Consider the following 10,821-nt stretch of genomic DNA (forward strand, 5'->3'; position numbering starts at 1 on the left):
AATTTCCATATCGATGTTTCTGATGATGCCCTTGCATGTGTTGTCGGACGCAGCAATGTAAGAGCTAACCTCGTATCTTGCGTTATTAACGGTGATGGCCTCTAGACTTGCATATGCCTTGGCGTTGGCTTGCGATGGCGTACTAATCACAACAATGTTCTGCATAGCGTTAGGACAAATGATGTCTTCTGTAATATCCGCAGCGGAGAGACGCGCCGCTGTCGTGAGGGCTTGAGGAATCCAGGCGTTACTGGTATTCTTAACGTTCAGGCCTCCCCGAGGCCTAACAGTGATTCGAAAATGCTCCCTTGGTAGATGAGGCAGCCTTGACGCGTTAGCGAGGCGTTTCTTCACGTTGTCGGGAGATTGGGTGCCAGCGTTCTTGCCGTATGGTGGGCCTTGAACTTCAGCGCCCGCCGCGTGTGCTTTAGTTGACTTACGCTTAGAAAGCGCCGTTGTCCATCCAGAACACTGGAACTCTTCGGGAGAAATGTCCTCCCCTTGCACAGTGACTTGCATAGCCATCTTGATAGCTCAAACGCACTAGCCTAGCGTTAGGCTTAGCTCAGCCTAACCCCAGGCCTAGACACCCATAGCGTGGTCGAGCAAGATAGTCCTTCAAAAATCTTCAAAAGATCCACCCACCGTGACAAAATTGTTTCCACGTGGTCCTAAAGACTTCAGGCGTCAACTGGAGCAAAAGGCATCAAACACATGGCTAACTTTCACAGAAAAAAAAGGTGAACAAGCAGGAGCCGATGTTTACACGACCGCTTGAATCGGTGCCCCCTAGTGTCTACTCGACACGTTGATATATGATTTTCTCTAGCCCTTTAAATATAACAGGAAGTATAGAGATCGGACGATAGTTAGAAAAGATATTTCGGTCACCAGATTTGTATAAGACACTAACTCTCGCATGCTTTATTCTTTCTGGGAAAACTCTTGTAGATAAGCAGGTATTAAACAGATGGGTAACGGGTAACAAAAGATCAAGTGCTGCTTTAATAGGCTTAATTTGTTCGGCTGCTGACCCGCAGGTCGCGGGTTCGTATCCCGGCTGCGGCGGCTGCATTTCCGATGGAGGCGGAAATGTTGTAGGCCCGTGTGCTCAAATTTGGGTGCACGTTAAAGAACCCGAGGTGGTCGAAATTTCCGGAGCCCTCCACTACGGCGTCTCTCATAATCATATAGTGGTTTTGGGACGTTAAACCCGACATATCTAATAGGCTTAATTTGTAGGTGATCTATGTCTGGTCATGCGCTGAAATTATTAACATTAGACTAAAGCACACACACATTTTTTACCAAAGTGCATTTTTGAAAAGAACTAATCTCAAAGCATAGAAAAACTTCTGCACGATTTGAACTTTTGAAATTGCAACAAGTACTTCTTCTTGGTGAATGTCCTACGGTGTGCACCGTCTTCCCGGGGCTGGCTCGGAACGATGACGTCATCTCGTCTGGCTGGCCTAACGAGAGCTGGTTTTCATCACCCGTGGACGACCGCTGCCGGATCGAGGAAGCAACGCCCCCTTTCATCATAGCATCCACGTGGAATCATCGCCGAGTGACGTCGGTTCCCGTGATCACTTCGGAGCCTTTAAATCTACGGGCAGGCTCATTCCACGCTTTCTGACGATGTAAGGTATCTCGAATCTTTGTGTACAGGCCCTGCCTTCTCTGCTGCTGACAAGCCCACGGCAGTGGGCTTGTCAGCAGCAGAGAAGGCAGCATGCTCAGTAATCTGCTTTGCCTTGCGATACAGGTTAGTTGGTACTTTCGTGCTCCATGTTATCGTAATGATAACCGTTTCCTGCTGCTGCTGCCTTGCCCACTGTGTCTAAAGCTTCTTTTTGCTTGTGTTGCACCTATACCTCTTGATCTGTTGGTTTGCGGCGACGTTGAAGCTAATCCTGGTCCTCTTACGGAAAAGGAAATGCTATCTGAGCTACTCGCTGGCCAAAAAACAATGAAAGCAGCTATTGACAAAGTACAGGCCAATCAGAAAGATTTAGCAGAGAAATTTGGCACGCTGGCAGAACAAGTTGATGCCATTGAGCGTCACATGAATAAATTTTCTTCATTGCCTAAACAAGTGAAAGAAATTGAAGATTCTATGACTCAAATGCAACAAAATCCAACATCCCTTGAAGACAAAGTTGATGATTTTGAAAATCGGAGCCGTAGAAATAACTTAATCATTTATGGCCTAAAAGAACTTCCTAGGGAAACACCTCAGACACTCCAGGATAGCGTCAATGAAATCCTCGAGAATAAACTAAGTATAAGGGCAATTACTGTTGAAAGATGCCACAGGCTTGGCCGCATAATTGAAAACAAAGACAGACCAGTTATTCTACAGTTTATTGATTATCGTGAGAAGATGTATGTTTTGAAAGTTACGCACAAGCTAAAAGGCTCGGTATTGTCCTTTTCTGAGGATTTTTCATACAGGGTTCGTGAGGCACGCAGAAATCTGTGGAAAAGTTCGGAAAAAGAGAGAGATAACGGTGCTAAAGTAAAGCTTCTCTACAATCGACTGAGTGTGGAGGGGAACTTGTTTAGTTGGAATGTAGCGAAAAATGCACGTGTTAAGCTAAGGAAGAATGGAAAATGACGGAGCATGTGCAGTCTTCAGTCGCTGAAAATACTAAATTTAAACTGTAGAAGTATTATTAGCAAAACCACAGAATTAGAAGGAACCCTCCTGGCCTAAAGTCCCCATACTGCTATCCTAACCGAAACATGGTTGCACGATAACATACTTGATAGTGAATTTGTTCCTTGGGGCTACCGTGTGTACCGGAATGACCGTCGGAGTAGAGGCGGTAGGGTGGCGATCCTGTTTAGACAGTCATTGCAAATTACAAAAATGCGTGACATACATATTGTCGAGGGCATATTTTGCAAAGCGTATTACGGAAAGACCAGGTATGTTATTGGGGCTACTTATCGTCCACCCAATTCCTCCATGGATGTTCTGGATGAATTACAAAATTACCTTGTCGTGCATGTGAAGCCTGAGGATCGGATAATTCTAGCTGGAGATTTTAATTTGCCGCATGTTAACTGGCCATGTTTCTCTTTGCAACAATCTAACTATAAAATTGGTGAAAGAATGATCGATATAGCGTTTTCTTTTGACTTGATGCAAGCCGTTGATGAATTCACTCGAACACAGGCAAACTCTTGTTCAATTCTAGATCTATTTTTCATTAGTGGCTCAATCTCTGCTCAATCTCTGCTCAAGCTAGCTGCTCTGTTTTCCCTGGAATATCTGATCATCAGGCTGTGATACTTACGCTTTCTGATGTTGTTTTAAAGAAAAATTGCAAGAGGGTCTCGTTCTCAAACTTTTCACGTGCAGATGATACTTCAATATTGGACTTACTATCATTTGAATTTGATTCTTTTTCGAGTTGCACTGCTGATATTCATCATATGTGGAAGCGTTTCAAGGACCTTATAAATGTGTGTATTGAAAGAGTTGTTCCAGGCATTGTAAAAAAATGGAAAGGAAAGAACCCCTGGATTTCTCGGGAAACGTTGCAGTTGCGAAGACGGCTCAAACGTATAAAAAATCAGAGACGGTACTCTAAAGACGTAGGTATCCTCCAACAAAGAATTTCTTAACTGGCTTCTCAACTAAAAGCAAATGTATTGTCTGACAAGGAACGCTATTATGGCCAACAACTCCCGAGTCTCATGTCTTCGTCTCCCGAGAGGTTCTGGAGTTTAATTTCGCCTAATCCTGTGACTACTGATGTTTTTAAAATTGACGGTGTGGAAACTAGTGATTCCTCTGTTATTTCTAATGCTTTCAATGATCATTTTAAGTCTGTTTTTACGAAGGATAATGGAGACCTGGAAACACTTGATATGGCAGGCCCACCCCTATCGGATATTGTGATAAGTGAAGAGGGAGTTTTTAATTTACTTTTGAAGCTTGATGTTAAAAAATCTTTAGGTCCTGATGGAGTACCGAATGAGTTCTTAAAACGCTATGCACAATGGGTTTCAAAGTACCTAACAATTCTTTTTTCTAAATCTCTGATTGATTGATTTGTGGGGTTTAACGTCCCAAAACCACCATATGATTATGAGAGACGCCGTAGTGGAGGGCTCCGGAAATTTTGACCACCTGGGGTTCTTTAACGTGCGCCCAAATCTGAGCACACGGGCCTACAACATTTCCGCCTCCATCGGAAATGCAGCAGCCGCAGCCGGGAATCGAACTTTCTAAATCTCTGAAAGATGGTCAAGTTCTGGATGACTGGGTAACTGCTAAAGTCAAGCCCCTACATAAAAGTGGAAATCTCCTTTCTGTTATTAACTATCGGCCGATCTCATTAATTTCAACTTCCTGTAAACTACTTGAGCATATAATACATAAGCATATTTCAGAATTCCTAGATAAGCACAATATTTTGTCAGGTTCACAACACGGATTCAGGAAAGGATTTTCTACTTGTACTCAGCTGGTAACTACAGTTCATGATTTCGCACTATCTATAAATTCCGGAAAACAGGTAGATGTAATTTTTATGGATTTCGCTAAAGCTTTCAATATGGTCTCTCACAATAAATTACTCTTCAAATTGGATTTCATTCTTAAGAATACTCAGCTTCTAAATTGGATTTCCGGTTATCTTTCGAATCGAAAACAGTACGTCTTTTTCAATGACCATTGTTCTCGTACAGTACCGGTTGACTTGGGTGTTCCCCAAGGCTCTGTGCTCGGACCCCTCCTCGTTTTATTGTTTATAAATGATATATAAGATGATATACCTGTAAAAGTTAAGTTATATGCGGATGATTGCATCCTGTACTCGGAAATAGAAAACCATACTGATCAAATTCATTTAAACGATGCATTTCAAAAGGTCATTCGTTGGTGCGATAAATGGCAGATGTCAGTTATTTTAAAAAGACCGTTTTCATAAAAATTCCTCACAAACGTAACACTCTTCATTTTGCATATTCAGCCAATAATGTTTTTTTGCAGGAGGTACAACACTACAAGTACCTTGGTCTTTGGATTTCGAATGACGTACCTTAACTGGACGAGACATATTAACACTGTAATAAGCTCGTGCAATTACAAATTATTTTATCTTAGACGAGCTCTTGAGCACTCCACTCCCGCCGTTCGCCTTGTTGCATTTAATGCAATTGGTCAACGTACTTTAGATTATGCATCCGTAATTTGGTACCCTTACACCAGAAAAAATATCAGCGAAATGGAAAAAAATTCAAGAGAGCTGTTAAGTTTATTTATAACAGTTTTGGCCGTACTTCAATGACATGTTTATTAGCAAAAGCTAACTTCCCAACACCTACACAAAGAAATAAAGTATTGAGATTGAAATTTTTCTTTCAGTTAGTTAAAGGTTATCTTAAGTAAGACTTATCACATATACTTCATTTGTCCTTAGGATATACCACAAGGCAGAGGCATGCCTTTACAATAACCCCATTTTCCACCCGTAATAACACATTCAAGTATTCGTTTTTTCCTAGGACAATTACCGAATGGAATAACCTTAGTAACAAAGTTGTTTCCCAGTCATCCTTGAACCTTTTTGCTGCGCAGCTCCAGCAGCGAGTGTCTAATTTCTATGACATGAGCTCCTGTTGTTTATTTCAATCACTGTCACCATTCTCCACTTGTGATCATCTTGAATGTAGAGCTCATTTCTCTATATGTTCTTATGCAGGTTTATTACAAACCACTGTTCTTTTTTTTTCGTTCTGAAAGTGTGTAAATGCCTTACCTGTTTTATATTTATTTGTTTGCCGATTTGTAAATCTATCAAATGTATATCCACCCTGCCAAAACACCGTGTTAGGGTTGCAGTATTCATAAATAAATAAATAGATAAATAAATAACATGAAATTTTACAGATGGCAAGATATAATACTAAACTTCCGATTGTGCTAGAAAAATACTGAGTCAAGTGTATTGCATACACACCTTTTTATTTATGCAATTAGCACAAAAAACACGTACATTGGTCACCGTGACTAGACGTTGCATACATACATGTTTAAGTTACGACTAAACTGGAATGAAACATTGAAGAAATATGTATCGACAAGTATGGCAGGTACTACAAACTAGAGATAAAGAAGCTGTGATGTAACAAAACAGTACATGACACGCCCCTAGGGAATGTCATATTCAGTAGGATCGTGCCCATTCCATGTCTTCGACTGGCGCCCCAATGTCCTCATGTTTCTTTGGAGGTCACCTGTTAAATTAGATTTCCTTTAAGCAAACGCATCTATGAATTGCTATTTTGCCGCTACATGCATGCAATGGACTTTTTCACGGGCGCCATTTGCTCATGCGCACCGGAAATGCTTTGACGGCGCCACCCTGAAACATTTCTGGGGCCTTCTGGCCCCAGAAACATATCGTACTACCCAGGGGGTAAAAGTTAATATAAAACCCTTTATTATGGTGCATAGTTCATTATAGTTTTTGAAAGTGAAACTCCAGAATATAATGTACAAAATTATGTTCTTTGACAAAAGGTGAAGAGGCAGTAAGTAATGTGGCTCTAGAGAATGGGCGCTAGCAGCAGCAAATTCCGCACTAAATTTAAGAAGCCTACTAAGAGTGGCACAAAGGCAGAATACTTGTACCATTAACAAAACGTACAAAGATGACCCTTCCATATTAGAGGTAGTACACATGATTGGCCACACAAAGCTCGTTTTGCTCACTGAAAGGCGGTCACCGCAAAAACACAATACAAATATTATATATATGTGAAAAACACATCTGGTTTTGTGCAACTGTAAGAGGAAACCAATTGAAATACAGAAGAACATTTAACAATGGCATAGGCAATTGCAAAGGGCGACAACACATCTCTGTTGTGCACACATCAGAATGAAAACCACCACACTAGAATCGTGGCATGCTGCAAAAGGTGAGATTCAGATTAATTTGCACCACTTATCTTTCTTTGGATCTTTGCATGCAAAGGTGAAGTACACCATTACAGCTATCGCGCGCGCGCGCACACACACACACACACACACACACACACACACACACACACACACACACACACACACACACACGCACACACACACACACACACACACGCACGCACGCACGCACGCACACACACACACACACACACACACACACACACACACGCACGCACGCACGCACGCACGCTCGCACGCACGCACGCACGCACGCACGCACACACACACACACACACACACACACGCACACACACACGCACGCACGCACACACACACACACACACACACACACACACACACACACACACACACACACACACACACACACATATATATATATGACGTATGAAGCCATAGTAGTACAGGTGGATGAAGAAGAAGAAGTGAAATGGAATAAACATGGTGTATGAGCCAAATCACGTCTCCCGCATCTAGCGTCACACGAGTCAACGAAGACCTGGCAGCCACTTTATCAACCGGCCATCATCATCGAACACCTCAGCAAGACGCAGTGGCCGAACGTGGACCACACAAGTGCATACACCATGATAAGCATTATGACAGCACCATCAGATGACTTTGACATCCCCAGGTGGCACCGGATCAGCGGACGACGGACCCGTACAGGACTGGTTCAACCTATTCGAGCTCCATGCCACCGCTGCATCCTGGTCGGAATGGGAGATGGTCATCAACTTTACCGACTGCGTCTCCGGTGAAGCTTTCAAATTCTACCTCACCCACATATTGCAAAATGACGAGTCCTGGGAAAAGATTAAAGAAATGTCCATCCGATTTCAAGAATATCATGACGACTATATGAAGAAGACTCGCTTATAACCAGCCATCAATACGCAATCGCACTCAGTTGTCAATTTCACAAGCAGTCTTCAAGTTTACGAAGGCCCAGCATGAATCGAACACTGTCACAACACAAAGTGGAACGTGTGTTCACTGACAGGCGACCATGCGTTTTTCGGGAAAAACTCAATCATCCAGCGCGCCTCCCTTCTGCACGAAAGTCGGCATTTTCAAAGTCGTCGCACCAACAAATGACACGAGACTTCGCTCACGTACCCTACTAATGCCCTTCATGCGTCGCCTCGCATGCATGGTCTACCACCTGGTTTTCTGTGACGCAGCTCTTCAAAGGCTCCTAACGGTCACTATTCGTGTCACAAGGACGCCTTGTTCATGGTAGACCAGCTGACGCATAGGGAAAATGCCGAACAACGCCATGACAACTCGAAGAGTGAAAATAAGTCTCCACACATTGGATCAGCTTACTTTCCATCTCGCACACTTGGTGCACCTCCTGGTTTTCCATCGCTTCGCTCTTTCGTAGCGCACAACGCTCACCTCACGCCTCACACGCCCACTACGGTCGGTATAGAGCTGCGGAACTCAGAGGATACTCAACCATGCCCTGCGGCTTCTATGTAGATTGATTCATCAGAACAGCTCAGCTCGTTAATTGCATGCAAAGACGGGTATTCAGAACTGAAATCTGACCAAATCACACCTGTTGCGGTGTCACCGTACAGTGCGCAGCCACCTGAAAATTCACACACACAAGGCTCGGAAGCACCAACTCTCTCTCACAGGGTGCCGGGTGCCAGAAGCCTCCGTAATGAACGGTGCCGCAGGTGCCAGTGATATTCCTACAGTCAAGTCTGTTCTTCCAACTTCACTGCATGAAAAGCATCGCAACAGCTACCAAGTGAGCACTACGTCAAGTTGCCAAAAAAACAAAAACATTCCACTTTTCCAGTAGGGCTGCCAGCTCAGCATTTTTCGCAACACCAGCAAGACCAGCACAAGAAAATCAACCAGGTTAAGCGACATACTATCCGACATGGACAACCACAGTCATCAAAAGACCGCGCGCAGCCCAAGGAAAGCCATTTGCAAAAGACTCAAGAGAAGCGTCGACGAATTCAAGATATGTCCCTCGAGAGAAAGGACACGTCAGGTTCAAGACATTTTTCCGAAAAGAAACATCACACAAGTTTCTCTCCAGCAGAGATCAAGACGGAGCCAGATATCCAAACATCGCCCACGATCCGATCAACGGATCCAATGCCACAGAAAACTACGAAAGAGACTGAACGTTATCATTTGTACAACGCACGAACATAGACATAGTTAGTTGAACTTCAATTCTTGTACACACAGGCGGGAAGCACTAATTCTGTCTCAGCCGCTACACAGACATTCGACCTTCAATTGCTACAAGGACTTCTAACCTTGTTCGTTCCTCGCAGCTGCTCAAGTCGTGTCATGGTCAGTGCAGTTTTACAAGACGTGGTTACCTTCTCCAGAACGCCACAGCCAGTCTCGCCCACCAAAACTCCCCCATTTACCGGACTGCCACACTGTTTTTTGAAGTTTTGTGAGTGTACGGAACACCACTGGGCCATGAAACCAATTGTGAATTTTGACAATTGTGACTTCTCAACCTCTCCTTGTTTACGTTTTCTTGTTCGTAACTCATGCTTCTTTCGGGGGAGGGGGAATCATGTGACGTATGAAGCCATGGTAATAGAGGTGGATGAGGAAGAAGTGAGATGGAATAAACATGGCGTATTAGCCAGGCCACGTCTCCGGCATCTAGCGTCACACACACACACACACGCACACACACACACACACACACACACACACACACACACACACACACACATATATATATATATATGTATGTATGTATGTGTGTGTGTGTGTGTGTGATTCCACAGACAATTATGCCAAGGAATGTATAGGGGAAGTTATTAGAACTAATGTAATGTAATTACGAAGAAAGAAAAGTGGGTGAAAAAATAACTTGCCGTGAGCAGGAATTGAACCTACGACCATCGAATAACGCATTCGATCCTCTACCACTGAGCTATCACGGCGCTATCCCCCCAGCCACTTTATTGGGCTTATATGTGAGTTTAAACGTGGGAGTGTCAGTCAGCGCCACCTGTAGCTATGGTGGCGAGTTTGGCACACTCTTTTTATGAGCCTGTATGGTGTCACTTAGCACGTGAACTTATTACGAGCCGGCAGCTGACCAATAGCCCCTCGTATACAACCTAATGGCACCGATTCTGCCAGTACGAGACCCTCGTTAATGAATAAGGGAAAGAAATGCATACCTAAGGGCTCGTTTTTCCGCGTTTTGACACAATAATAAAGAGATATAACAGACAATAATGCCAAGGAATGTATAGGGGAAGTTATTAGAACCAATATAATGTAAATAAGAAGACAGAAAAGTGGGTGAAGAAATAACTTGCCGTGAGCAGGAATCGAACCTACGACCTTCTAATACCGCGTTCGATGCTCTACCACTGAGCTATCACGGTGGCTATCCCCCCAGCCACTTTATTGGGTTTATATGTGAATTTAAACGTGGTTATAATAACTTCTCCTATACATTCCTTTGCATTATTGTCTGTCAATATTGGCATTATATCTGCTCGGACCTTTTCCCAAGTCTCGTGACGGCAACCGCTGGATCGTGGTCACTACTGATTACATGACGCACTACTGCGAAACGAAGGCATTACAACGTGGCACCGCGATTGAGATGGCCCACTTCTTTATGAAGAACATCGTCCTCTGACATGGAGCACCAGCGATTGTCATAACTGATCGTGGCACAGCTTTTACCGCCCGGATGATACAAGACGTCATGCAGCTTAGCGGCACAGTACATCGAAAAACTGCTGCATACCACCCGCAAAGCAATGGCCTTACAGAGCGACTAAACAAGGCGATCGTCGACATGCTATCCATGTACGTTGACCAAGACCACGAAAACTGGGATG

At 43.7% G+C, this 10,821-nt stretch overlaps 1 non-coding gene across 1 annotated transcript; it reads right to left on the reverse strand.

Annotated features, from left to right (window-relative positions):
* Positions 1-10,284: 10,284 nt before the first annotated feature.
* On the reverse strand, positions 10,285-10,356 carry TRNAP-CGG (transfer RNA proline (anticodon CGG)). Its single transcript has one exon. It is a non-coding gene; the product is annotated as a tRNA-Pro (tRNA).
* Between the last annotated feature and the right edge of the window lie 465 nt (positions 10,357-10,821).

Source organism: Rhipicephalus microplus, chromosome X (genome assembly GCF_043290135.1).
Source record: "Rhipicephalus microplus isolate Deutch F79 chromosome X, USDA_Rmic, whole genome shotgun sequence".
In the NCBI taxonomy this organism is placed as follows: Eukaryota; Metazoa; Arthropoda; class Arachnida; order Ixodida; family Ixodidae; genus Rhipicephalus; species Rhipicephalus microplus.